This window comes from Nelumbo lutea, chromosome 1 (assembly GCF_056320005.1).
Source record: "Nelumbo lutea isolate HS-2025 chromosome 1, American lotus-T2T, whole genome shotgun sequence".
Taxonomy (NCBI): Eukaryota; Viridiplantae; Streptophyta; class Magnoliopsida; order Proteales; family Nelumbonaceae; genus Nelumbo; species Nelumbo lutea.
Genome location: NC_142684.1, coordinates 79,712,505 through 79,727,058, shown reverse-complemented (window position 1 = coordinate 79,727,058; position 14,554 = coordinate 79,712,505). Strand labels below are relative to the sequence as shown.

Sequence of the window (14,554 nt, the reverse complement as noted above, 5' to 3'; positions counted from 1 at the left end):
AATTATTAAAGGGTAAATTTTTTAAATTACCGTTATGGTTATGCTAAGGTGCTGCTAGTAGTGTGTTTATCTTGTAGATGGATCATTTTGGTTCATGCAACAAGATGAAATCATCAGTTGGTTTGTTGTGGACTGGATCGGCTCACACTATCTCGTGGATCAGTCCTGTCCACACTCCAATTTCTTGTCAATGGCATTTTTTCATGGATGGGGTTAATCCACGCTTTACCTTTGTTATTATGTTTCACGTGTACTGTCCAAACCCTGCATTCTTTATTGTTGAAGGTCTTCTCTACGGAAGTATTCCACCACTAGAAGCTGTTGTGCTCCGCCGAATGTTTCTACCAAAGCTCTCCTCTGTCCAAGATCTTCACTGCTCCAACGAAGGTCTCCTTTGCTGTGCTCATCGAAGCTCTCCTCCGTCCAAGCTCTTCTTCTTTCCACCGAAGGTCTCCTCTACTGTGCTCCACGCTCTCCTCCTCCTCTGCTGTGCTCCACTCTCTCCTCCGTCTAACCTCTTCATCGCTCCACCGAAGGTCTCCTCTACTGTACTCCACGCTCTCCTCCGTTCAACCTTTTCACCGCTCCACTGAAGGTCTCCTCTGCTATGCTCCACTGAAGCCGTCCAAGCTCTTCATCGCTCCGCTGGTATGTGAACTTAAAAAGAGATTTGTTAGATAGCTAGATGTTCATCGTAATGTCAAAGACTATTTTCTCTTTCTGTTCTTTTGCCTTAAAGAAAAATTATAAGGATCTCTATTCTTTTGGCTTTAGAAGTATATATTTTTTTTTATGAATGTTGATGATAATTGCGTTGATCTATGATCAAAAAATTTTGTTTTCGAAACCAAAGCCATACATATTGCCTAACACCCTCTCCCCTTTAGTCATTCGGCTTTCTTTGCTAAATAATTCAACATAGTGAACCCACTCCATGTGTGTGTCTGTGGAGATCTTACTTAGAAATTGAAACATATACTAGAATTATTGTCTTCTAAAAATATTTCCAAGTTTTGTTCAAGTACACTTGGGTCGAGTTGATCTATGATTGATGGACTCCTGTACAATATCAAAGGGAGCTTTGTTAGGCCCAATTCAATCCGAGATATATGGCTACATGCATACAAGAGGCCCAGGGGGTCCAAAATAAAATAAAGTGGGAACCTCTTTAAAGAAGTGTCTCAAAGGTGTATTTTTATTCTTTCTTGGGCAGTATTAATTAAGCTTATATTAATAATTGATGTATCTTTTAATTTGTCAATAGTATAAGATGTACACCTTTAAGCCATCTCTGTAGTTGTTCATGCATGAAGCTAGCTTGTTTTAGTAGATCCATTTGGGGTCTAATGATCTTGTTGTTTACATTCCTATTCTTCTGGGCAAACCCTTTTCATATTCTTGTTTGTTACTTCGTCTCTGTTTCCCTTGTAGATTTTACAATTCTTAACTTTAGAATCCAATAACCGATTCTTTTAAACCCAAGGACTTGGATATATTCTTCACTTCAGTGTCTGCGACGATTATTTCCAGCATGTCTACTATCGAAATGGAGGTCTTTTCCAACACCCAACTTGTGTTTCTCACCATTTTAATGTTTGTAGGAGGGGAGGTCTTTGTTTCAATGTTTGGGTTTCTTTTTACCACGTACAAGTTAAGGAATCGAGCCAGGATCCATGGCAGAGTCGGATCTATAAGTAGTGAGCCTATGAGTCCCACGAATCCCGTGGATCATATAGAGTTGGGGATGGTAACTTTGTCTGAAACTGAATCAAGGAAACCCAATAGTGTCGACCTTGTGTTTGTAGTGTAATCAATCTTGATTTCTAATGAAGAAGAATTGAGATAGAACTCAATAAGGTATATGGTTTTTGTAATTCTGGGCTATCTTATCATCATTAGAGTGGTTCATTGTAGATGCCGGTTGGCTCTTGCATTTTCTTTTACTTTGAAAGACAATCTTGTACAGGATTGGACTCCCCCTTTTTATGGCTCCATCAAGCTCAAGTTTGATGGGTGTTCCATTAGAATTGGACTCCATCTTCATGTTGTTAGAATTTGATTGTTTCACATAATCCATTTATATCTTATTCTGTAGACATATATGGCCTCTCAGTCTGAGTTATTGCATGAGGATAGGACCAATGAATCTGCCACATGGAGTAAGGCCAAAGAACGGGCCACATTGAATTGATGGTAGATCAAATGAAGGCTCACAATAGACTAGCCTCAACGTTTAACATTGATGGTTGAAAATATCTTGTTGAAAAATTCAACAACATGCACAACAAAGCATATACCTGTGAGCAGTTCAAAAACAGATTTCATCACTTAAAGAAGCAATTCAGCAATTACCAGCAAATATGCAAACATATATGAGTTACAATAGATTCACTAACAAAAGAACCAACTTCTAGCAAGATGGATGTTATACATTTCTTTTATTTATGTTTATTTGAGGGGTTTTAATTATTAGGATGCTAATACTAAACTATTATACTTCATTTAAAAGTATAAGTGCGTAAAGAAGATAGAGAAAAAGGGTTGCCCCTATGTGAGGGAGTTGGAGATCATCTTCTCTAGAACTAGTGCTACAGGAAATGCATTTATAAGTAATGTTGAAGCACTAGTTCACTCCCCATCTCTCTTAGGAAAGGGAAGATGATCAGATAGGGAACTGATTTGTTGCCTGCAATGAATGCATGGGCAGAGTTCAGCAAAGTTGGATTGAGACTACTAGAAGTTCAAATAAAGAGAGATAGAAAAGGACAAAGAGAAGGAGGAACAATGAAAAATAGATGTACCTGTGGCAAAATGCATGGATGTTGTGAACGACTTTTTGATGATCGAAGCTATTAGTGTCCAACAAGTTTTGAAAGTAGCTGAGATATTTAAGGAGGAACATTGAAGAAAAATGTTTATGAAGTTTACATATGAATGTCAACTTGAGTGGTTGAAGAATCTTTAGATATGGATAACTTTGGGTTACTTGTTTGTTGCTTACGTTTGACTTCTTTTGAGTGATTGGATATCTTATGAGTATGGATTTTTTTATTATGTTTGGCAATTTAGTTATGTTAATTTTTGTTATGCACAATTTATATTAATTTTTTTATATGTCCATTATGTTTTATCATGTTTCATCATACTTCATATCTTAATTAGTATAGCAATGTGTGTATGTTTATAGGAATTCTATGAATATCAATGAAATAAACAACATCCCTTTTAATGTATGGGATGAAGACAATAAGAAATTCTTCGAACTTACCTTCATTAATGGAGTAATAAGATACTATAGTACATACTTTGTTAAACAACCATATTACACATCAAAGATGAGTGGACGTGCATTTGTCGTAGAGTGTTTGGACGATTTAGAGCATATTGACAAAGTGTATAACACATTTAGGATGGAGAGACATTTATTTAAAAATTTTGCTAATATCTTGAGAGACTATAAACTTTTATCCAATAGTTGAAATATCACAGTGGATGAATCATTTGCTATTTTTTTATGACAGTTAATCACAATGAAATCGGTTGATTGCAAGTAGGTTCCAACACTCCAAAAGTACTATTAATACTTTAGGAGGACTTGCAAAGCAATTTATAGGCTTGGGAGAGAGTTGATTCAACCACCATCATTTGAAGATGTGCAACCACATATCAAACATTTGGAGAAATATTACCCGTGGTTTCAAGTATTCCATTATTGTCTTATATATCTATATATGTCATGTATTAGTTATATATTGGCCACGTATATCACCACTTAGGATTGTATTGGAACAATTGATGGTACTCATATAAGTGCATGGGTTCCTTTGGACGAACAAATTCCATATAGGGGGAGGAAGTCATGTTGCACTCCAAATGTTTTGGTTGTATGCTCGTTTGACATGAAATTTACTTGTGTTTACGTGAACTGGGAATGATTTGTCCATGATTCTAGGGTATTTGCAGAAACTATTTCTCAACCACATTTAGAATTTCCACATTCTCCTACAGGTAATTTATTCTGATATTTAATATATGTCTATTTACCCATGTCCAATGCATTCGATTGCATACGGATTTTGTAGGAAAATATTATCTTATTGATTCTGGATTTCCTAGTGGGCTTGGATATTTAACACCTTATTCCGGTGAATGATATCATCTAAATGACTATAGAGGGCAAAGAACAAAGTTTCGATAAAAAAGAATTATTTAATTACATGCACTCATCACTAAGAAATGTTATAGAAATGTGCTTTGGGATACTAAAGGAAAAATTTCCTATCCTATAGAATATGCCATCTTTCGACTTACAAATGCAACGATACATCGTAATGGCATGCTTCATCACCTACAATTTTATAAAACAGGAAGTCATTCACGACAAAGACATTGATCAATGGGTAGTTAAAGACATTACTAATGAGGATTCAAATAACACCAATGAGAGTGATACTGATAAGGAGAATGGACAAGCAAATATACAAATAAACAATACTAGGGACAATATAGTAAATATGATATGGGTGACACAAAATTGTACCGTTCCAATTTTATTTTCAATTCGAATTTCAGATAATATGATTAACATATTGGATATGTTTGAAACATTTTGAACTTATTTGTGGTACATTTGACATTTCAGTGGGTAGATGAATTAATTGAACATGATGCTCAAATAGCCCCATACTGAGATTATACGACCCATCATCAAAATGTAGTACGAAGGCATACCAAATTCCATAAGTCGGATATTATGCTAGTTGCATGTTGTGGGTGCAACATACTTTGCACTCTTCTTCTTATCTCTCTTATAGTGGTGGTCCTTTTATTTTTATTTAAGTACTAGTTGTAAGTGTGGTGGTTTATCCATGCACTATTGTAGGAAACCAATTGAACAATATTTTAATATTACACTTGCCTTACAACTAGTACAGGAATTAGTGGATTATTAGTTTGCATAAATCGTTAGTTGTTGGGCTTATCTTGCAAAAATTTTTCATATCAATTGTTTAAATATTATTTTTAATATTTTGTCAATAAAACATTAATTATCTTAATTTTTTAATTTTTATATTTTTTTAATATTTTTTATCAATGAAATAAGATTTTTTTAAATATCTAATATATATTTTATAATTTTTTTTAATTATTTTACTATTGTTTTATACAAAAATTAATATTTGTTGATTAATATTAATTCATTGATGTATTTTTTTTTAATATTTATCATACAAAATACAAAAATTAGATATTTATGATTAATTGTGTATATCATTTATTAAATGTATATGATATACAATACAGAATGTCACTATGGGTGTGGACTGATCCAGTCCACACAGTTTGTCCATTGTTCAAAACAGCTATGGACTATAGTATGGTATGGATTGGTCCCTGCCACAGGGTACACCCATCAATTTCTCATCCACACTATAGAACACCCCCTCATTGACTAACTCTATCCTTACTATTTGAAAATTGACTAAGTGTACCCTTATTGTTTCTAACAATTGACTAAATGTACCTTTAACCCTTAAAATGGACGAAAAAGGTCAAATGCCCATTTTACCCCTATGCCAAGTTACATTTTTATCCTGATTTTAATTTTACTCAATTCCTCTTAGACATTCGCCCCATCTGTCGAAAGAGGAGGGAGGAACGCCATCCATCGATGGCTCGACATTGCCATTGCCATTGCCACCAATGGTAGTCGCTGCAAATACCGAATGGCGGAGGTCCGATGGAAGTTTGACGGAAGTTAGTGATTTTTTTTTTCGGTTTTCTTAACACCCTTTCTTGTTTGTTTGGCGTTAATAAACCCTAAACAAAACGGAGGCCGGTGACTGATTTTAGGGTATTGAGATCGTTGCATTAGAATGAATTGAGACCGTTGCCATCATCTTCCCCACAAATCCCGTGAAGAGGAAGAACAAGAATTCTACAAAGGAACTCATGCTTTGGATCTTGAACATGTCGATGGAGATCCCACATGTAAGATCAGAAAAGGAAGAATGAACAATTCAACCAAGGTCTCAAACTTCTCAACAATGGCGACGTCGAGGACCGACCCTTCCAATACAATCAGCCCCATTAACTTCGCATAGGGGTATTTGACCTTTTCCATTCATGTTTATCAATGTTAAATGGTGACATATTTGATGTTAAGCTATGATAATTGATTAATGTTATGTCAATGTAATTATTACACATTAACCACATAAATGTAATTAAATCACATTATAATTAATTAATGCTAAAGGGTTAAATAATTAATTAGAATATATACATATATGTATATATATTCCCAATAACGTAAATAATCTCTTCTCCTAAAATTTATCCTAAACTACTTTCCTTACTATCTCGAGAATTATATCTAATTCTATTTATCTCCACAATTATCTCTAATTTAGTAGAGAACTTCTCTCCTAAATTATTTCTAATTCCAATTTATCCTTTCCCCTACTTTTTATATTATATAATAAATTTAAATTATTTATTAAAAACATAAAATTAATTTTACATTTTTTACAAAAATATATCACAAAATCATGTGATAACAATTCAAATTATGTTTTTTTTTCGGATTATCAATTTAAATGTTTTTCAAATATTTAATAATATATAATAGCTTTAAATAAAAAATTTAAATATTTTATAGATTATTTAAATATTTAAATAACTAAATATTTATCATAACTATATTTTAAATAGTTAAAATAACAAAAGTTATCTAATAAATAATTTTATACTTTTACAAAATATATCAAGAAATTATGTACTAGCAATTTAAGTTAAGTTTTTCTGAATCATCAATTTAAATGTTTTTCAAACATTTAATAATATGTAATAGATTTAAATAAATAAAATTCAAATAACAACAAATTTTAAATATTTTATAGATTATTTAAATATTTAAATAAATAGATATTTATCATAACTAGATTTTAAATAGATAAATTAACGAAATTATGTAATAAATTAAAAAAAATCATTAAAGCAGAAAAATAATTATAACATAATATTGAAATTAATAATAATTTAATGTATTACAAAATTAATCATGAAATTATGTTATAATAGTATAAATTATGATATTATGGATAATTAAATTCCATAAATAACTAAATATTTAACATAACTAGACTTTAAATAGTTAAAATAAATAAATTATGTAATAAATTTAAAGAATTTCTAAAAAGTAGAAAAATATTTATAACATAATATTGAAATTAATAATAATTTAATATTTCTACATAATATTGTAAATAACTTAGTTCACTTATATCAAGTAATAATTTGAGAAAATAACTTTAAAAAAAAATGAATATTTATTAATAATAATTTTAAACTCTTAATCTATATTTATTATATAATTATATATACTAAAATTAATATTTATTTTATTTTAGTAATTATTTATTGTTTTTGTGATAAATTTATTTTCAATGGTTATGTATAAATTTATTTTGTTTTGTTATTTAATAGAAAACTTTCAATAATTATTGGAGATTAAACTACTATTAGTGAAATTTTTAAATTTAATTTATTGTACTTATTGTATTTTTGTTATAACTTATTGATTAATATTTATTAGAGATTAAACTATTATTTGAGATTATATTATTTAATGACTAAGTTAATATATTTTTAGTACTTATTGTATTTTTGTAATTATTATATTTTTTTCATTATCAATATATTTTCAACAATTATGTATTTTTGCTATAAAATTTCAATAATTATTGGAGATTAAACTATTGTTATTTATCAGAGATGAGACTATTAATTTAGTTGAAATTATGCGTGTACATGAGTTGGTTAGCTAAAACCAGCTAACTTTTGTGAAAACTGACCCACTCAAGTTGTATCGGTTTGGGTAGATTTTTTGGTTTGGTCAGTCCATTCAAAAGATTTAAACTTAAAAATTTAATTTAATTTTAAAAATTATAGTGAAATTATTAAAAAATATATTTAAAAATTAGATTTATGATATAAAACATTTTAGACTAAGAAATATGGGAAAATTCTCACTTTTATATTAAAAATTATATTTAAAATATAAAACATTAATATATATCCATGGTTAGGTCATTCGATTTTGGTTGGTTTATATATGGCCAAAGTGAAATTGATCCAACTTGGTCGAATTGGGATATTTTTTAATCAAAATCGACCTAAACTACTAGAAAACTAACCAACTCAGGTTGAGTTGATTGGGTTGGTCGGTTTCATCAATTTGATGAATAAACCTAACTAAAATTAATTATTGTTATTTTTGTATTATAAAAATAAAAGTAGTATATAAAATATGAATACTTATTAATTATTTAAAATGTTGAAAATATAAAACAATTGTATACTCTCATGTGGTTCTATTAGGGTCATTTAGTATATCACATCTTATAGTTTTGCATATTTACTTAAATCTACCTTATAGTTTTCATTTTATTAAAACATCTCATATATTTTACAACTTATTTATTTAACCAACTTTTTATTAAGGAGTGATTGTTTTGCCATTAGGTCTATGATTTTTTATTCCAAAAATACCCTTACCAATTTTTTGTACAAAAAAAAAAAAACTAAATATAGCCAATAGAGTGGTTGCTTGTGTCTTATAAAGGGCAAAAATGGTATTTTTATTTTCATTTTCTTTTGATTAAATTTATTTAAATGAACATTAGGGTTAACATTGTCATTTTCTACAGTCATCTAATGGAAGATTGATTAAGTACATTGCAAATTATAAGTGGTGCTTTAGTAAAATTTTAACTATAGGGTAGATTTTAGTAAATCCATGAAACTATAAGGGGCATTTTAGTAAATGCCCCTTTCTATTATTTACCTTTCGCTTAATAAACCCTTGCATTGCACGAGTCCCCGCTAGTACTACAAATAATATGTTAATTTAACTTTATTTATTATTACCAAATTATAGTTAGATTAAATGTACTTAGACCCTGTTAATTAAATTCCTATATCAATTTAGCTTATAATATTTAATAATTTAATTACCTTAAAATTAATTGGTTATGTTAATTTAGATAATATAGTAATCTCTAACCAGTTATTAAGTGATCAAGTATATTAGCCATTGATCTATTAGCTTTATATTTTTCGTTAATTATAATTGTAGGGATGGCAATTTTTCCTGTAAAATAGGGCCCCTACCCCACTCCGCCCTGAATAGGGCAATTTTTCCCTAATCTTAAACGGGGATGGGGCAAGGAGGAGGTAGGGATGGGGAAAACATTTTTGCCCTAAACCTAGGATGGGGCGGGGACATGGTTTGCATGTAATTCCTCAATCTTGCTGATATATTAATAAAATATCCCTAAATTTAATATCAACTTTTAATATATCTCTAAAATTTTTCTCAAATTCTTATAATCTTAGGATCCTATAATTTCACTTATTAAATACCCTAAATTGTTATAATTCAATTCCTGAAATACCCCAAATTCTCATAATCCTATTTGTAAAATAACCACAAATTAGATTATTTTTTGGTGGTTATCCTAGGACAAAGAAAATTCAAGGATTTTCCGTACCTAATGTGGAGTGGATGCCTTGCTCTGAACCCCTCCCAACATCGGGGATAGGGCAGGGAAAATCAAGGGTTCCCAGTCTTTGACGATGAGTGGGTTCCTTGCCCTGAACCTGCTTGACATTGGGGACGAGGTGTGGAAAAATTAAAGGATTCCCCCATCCTTGATGGAGAGTGGGTGCCTTGGCCTAAGCCCGCCTGACACTAGGGACATAGTGGGGATGGGGTTGAGTATATCTTGACTACAGGGTGGGGGGACATGGAGGGTGTGCCCTTCCCCAAACCCGCGCCATTGTCATTTCTATATAATTGTTAATTGTTAGTGAAATTAATGAAAAAATTATCTTTGTAATTATTTTTATTTATTTAAAATCAATTAAAAATTCATTTAGAAATAATAAAAATAATAGCAATTATTAAAATTATGACAAATTATTAAAAAAATTATTCATATTAAATTAATAATAATTATTTTCTACGAATCAACATTAAATAAAAACATGCATGAGTCCCCACTCCCCACTAGTTATCATTTAAACCTTGTCCCACTAAACGTGAATCCTTTTTCACTTTTATGTTTGTTCAGTCTATATTGATTGTCAAGTTATAACATTAAATAGAATTTAATGATTTTATTTGCATGAAATTCTAAAATTTTTGCCAAACTTTTATGGTTATACATCTTGTTTTGTCTTCTTAGAAGTTAGCAAATAATTAGCATTTTAAATAAGTTTGTGGATGCTTGTGACTTTACCCCCAATCCGTAATAGGTTGGTCTTTTTAGAATCCAAATCCTCCCTATACATGAAAATGCAAAAAAGAAAAAAGAGTCCTAATTCTATGCTCTTTGCATTTGAGGGTGGGACATGTCGGGTTGGGTCCAAAAACTCGACATAAAATATCTTTCACATAAAATTCCAAATATTATTAAATTCAATAGCCAATGCATAAGCTCATATGATTTCTGACGCAGCGTGAAAGCAATAAATCGGGCTGGTTATGCAAGCACCGGGCGAACACAAGGCTTCGTCGTGAAGCCGATTGTAACTAGGCGCAGGCCTTTGGAAGAGAGAGAGAAGTTGGTGAATTCTTGTGTGCCTATTCGTTTGGAATTACTGATATTTATAATACATCTTGGAACTCATAGAGTAAATAGGAAAGAGAAGTTGTAAAAGGCTAAAACAACTAAAACATCTGGACTTCTAGACATCTTCGTAGTCTTCCTCAGTCTGCCTTGATATCCTCCGTCCCATAGCCACCTAGCCATTGCCCTCCTTGATATTCACTGTCCGATAGCCACTGCCCTCCAATGCTTATCCAACGCATGGGTTGTCACTATTATCCCTTGCATGATTTTTTTGAGGGTACCATCTGATGCATGATCCTCTCTGATCGTGAGCTGTCGTTTGGTGGGTGAGCTGGCCCTCCATCAATTTCAAACAATGTGTGGGTCAAGGAAGGTTGGATTTAGCCTAATACTGCACCCTATTCATACTTGTATGGGTTATAAAATCCCAAAGCACATCCCTGCCCCAAAATCTATTTCTTAAGAAGAAAATGAAAAGAAACCACCCCATTAATGCACGTAGGGGTGGGTACCTGCTAAGTAGATTATAAATTTCCTTCCCTACCTCCAAATAGGAGGTGTAGGGTCAAACCCATGAAATTGCTGGTTCTCCATTATATATACCTATTTTTCAATTACATAACTTGTCATAGCATATTACGAGTTTGTAATATGAGCAACAACAAATTCATTGATCGAGTTATGAGTTGACCTAGATGTTTTTTTAATTTAAATACATCAATCAAAAACTCAATATGAATTTGATGAGATATGGTATTGATATATTGTTATCTTTATGGTTGGAAATTTTGACCCCAACCCATTTAACCCACCTGATGCTGTACAATTTTGGCACTCCTAATTGGCTAAGAGTTGGCTCCTACTTATGATGGACAGCACCTGAGAGGAAGGAGAAGGTGAAGGGTTCCCAGGAAGCTCTCCTGGAGGGAACACTCCGATGGCTAAGTTAGAAATTTGAGAAAAACTCAAAGAAGATACAGAGAGTTAAGAGTGCTGAAAATGCTAGCTTCGATACCTTTGCTTCGTGAGGGTTGTGATTCTTTTATATCGAAGCTCAGCCATATCTGGCATAACCGCCACTGCCCTAGCCGTTATTGCCAGGGCAGGTGTGGTAGGTGCAGGTTGCTGCCACAGACTGCTATTGCAAGGTACGGACCTGACATGTGCACCATACTTTTCAGAGGCAGCAAATAGAATGCTGCCTGGCAAGGGATCCGAGCCCTACCATCGGATCCGGTAGGTACGGAGGTCAGGCAGGCACGGATGTCAAGTAGATCTCCCTGTAGCTTGCCGAGCTATTGTATGCCGAACCACTGAGGGCATGTTTAACTTGCACCGAGGTGTCGAGGTACACTGAGGTGCCCGCACTGGAGGCGGGTCTTAAGCAAGTTCGAATAGGAGTCTCGACGGTTCTGCCCCGGGGTGTTTCTTCCTCGGGACACTTAGCCAAAAACCGGGGTGCTCCCTTCTTAAGAGGAGCTTGGGTCTCAAGAGGAGCTTGGACCCTGAGAGGAGTTTGGGATTTCCCATACTTGGCGAGAGTCAAGGTTGGCCAGGCGCTAGTCCCCGACGAGTCGCTTAACTCGTCGAGTGGCCAACATTGGACTCGGCGGGTCCTTCCCACCGAGTTACGGTTGAGTTGTTCGTCGAGCCAGGTCACGCACACGTGTCCCTATGCTATGAGGTCAGGCCAAATCACCCTCGATCAATTGCCTCGACTCCCCATGCTGGGGGTGCTAACCCAGCGCGGGGAGTTCATAGTGTGCTGGGTGTATTTGGCTCGACATTTATGCCACCCTGTCGGGCAACCCATTGGCCAGACCGGTTTGGTGCTCGGTTCACTCGAAAGGAAAAACCCGGGCCATGAACAACTCACGTGCGGACGTCATGGGATCTGGACTTTGCAGATGCCAAAAAATGCGCTAAATTGATTTCACCTCGAAAGCCTCGCAGCTAGTTTTCTTGAGAACCGTTAGATTGCTTCGATCTTGACCGTTGGTGCCCGGGCCTAGTGGCTATAAATAGTGGAGGACCCTGGTTATTTTCTTCCGTCACTGTGTATCCTTCATCTAGCTTGAGCTCGCGTTTGGGGTCTTCAGCTCGGGTCTTCTAACTCATCCAGTTCTTGCTCGGTTGCATTTTTCCTTGGTGAGTCCCCGAGCCTCCCTTTCTTTTTTTTTTTTTTTCAGCTCGTTTTATTCAATGTCTAGCGGGGGTAGTCTCTTAGACGAGCCCGAGGTGGGTACCTCAGGTTAGGGTGATCCTACTGTTTCCCAGGCTTCCCACGAGGCATGGGTGACCTCGGGCAGACTGGCGTCCATCTCCCGCCGAGGTCGGGTGCCAGATCAGTTTGGTCCATCCACTATGATGCTAGAGAGACTTCAGCACCTTTTCCAACAATTCAACCTACCTCAGGAATACACATACAGTCTCCCTACTGGCAACTTCCCTTGGGAGCACGATCTGGATGAAATTGTGATCTTTAGGGAGCAACTCATCGGCGGGCTTCGTCTCCCTCTCCACCCCCTTATCCCAGAGGTGTTGAGACGCTTTAACGTCACGCTGCACTAGCTCCACTTAAACTTTATTCGAAACTTAGTCGGGACTATCTCCCTCTGTTTCGAATACAACTTTCCCTTGGATATAGACGTCCTTTGTTCTCTCTTGTCAAAAAAGAAGAGCGCCTCGTGCGTTCTCCCCAAGCACAGGCTGACCTACTATCTGTCCCCTCGTCCGTGCTTCAAATTGTTGCACAAATTCCCTAGCAAGGTCCCGACCTAGAAGCGGGACTACTTTGTAGTCTGGAGTAGCATGGGGTGGCCCTTTCTTACTAGTTGGAGGGTGGCTACTCAAGACCCCGACATCATTCTTGACCAAAAGACGAGGGAAAGATTCCACTCATGGGCTCATGTCGGGCTCGATGACAAAGATTATATTGCCGAAGAGAAGCTCGTTCAGGCCGGTTTGAGCCCAGGTAGGTCTATTTTTACCTTAGCGTCTCGCTTCATCAGTTGTGTTTTCAAGCTTACTGACGCCGAGCTCCATCGCAGGTCCCATGGAGGAAGAGAGGATTACCGGTTAGAGGCTCCTTCACCAAATGAAGAAGAGGAAGAAGCGAGCTGCCAAGAAGGCGTGTGTAGAGCCCCCAAGTACCCTCACCCCTGAGCCCAACCTCCCATAGGTTCCTTCTTCGGGGCCCGTGCTCCCACAGGCTCCCATCTTGGAGCCTGAGCTCCCTAATGCCCCTCCAATGATAGATTTGGAGGGGGACATACCTTCTCAGGAGCCTAAGGCGGTCGCAGAGCTAGCCGCTGAGCCAGTTGGGGCTGCTACCGAAATGCCTAACCTCACCGAGGCTACTGTCGGGGCTTCCGAAGAATCGGCTCATCATGCTGCAGAGACGACGGTGTCTAGCTCGGGGAGCTAGGAGGAGGAGGAGAGCATCCTGATCCCCTAGTGTAGCCTCAGAAAAAGTAAAGGGGTTGTTTACCCCATAGAGGTTTCAGACTGGGCCAACCTCACCCCCGGTCAGCTCAGGGCCCGTGCTGCAACCCCCGCTATGTGTGGTGAGTTCACACTCCAAAAATCATTATTTTCCCATTCTTTCGTTCTTCCCTTTGGTACTAACCAACCTCTTTTTGCCAGGTGAACACCACCTTGCACTTGCTAATAGACATCTAAAGTGGGCTTTGGCTACCGAGGAGTCATCTCGCGCAGATCATACTGATTTGAGGGCAGCTCAGTGTAGGATCCACCAGTTGAAAGGTGATGCTACAACTTAGAAGAGCTTTATTGAAGTCCTGCTGTCAGAGAAGGAGGAGCTAGCCCATGAGAGGGACAGGCTGAAGGCTGAGGTGAACAGGCTCAGAGTAGGCCAGGAGGCCTTAAAGCTCAAGGTGGAGAGACTCAAGGTGGGA

At 35.7% G+C, this 14,554-nt stretch overlaps 1 long non-coding RNA gene across 1 annotated transcript; it reads left to right on the top strand.

Annotated features, from left to right (window-relative positions):
• Nucleotides 1–227: 227 nt before the first annotated feature.
• On the top strand, nucleotides 228–3,925 carry LOC148875623 (uncharacterized). Its single transcript, XR_016105620.1, has 2 exons — nucleotides 228–648; nucleotides 3,522–3,925. It is a non-coding gene; the product is annotated as an uncharacterized LOC148875623 (long non-coding RNA).
• Nucleotides 3,926–14,554: the final 10,629 nt, after the last annotated feature.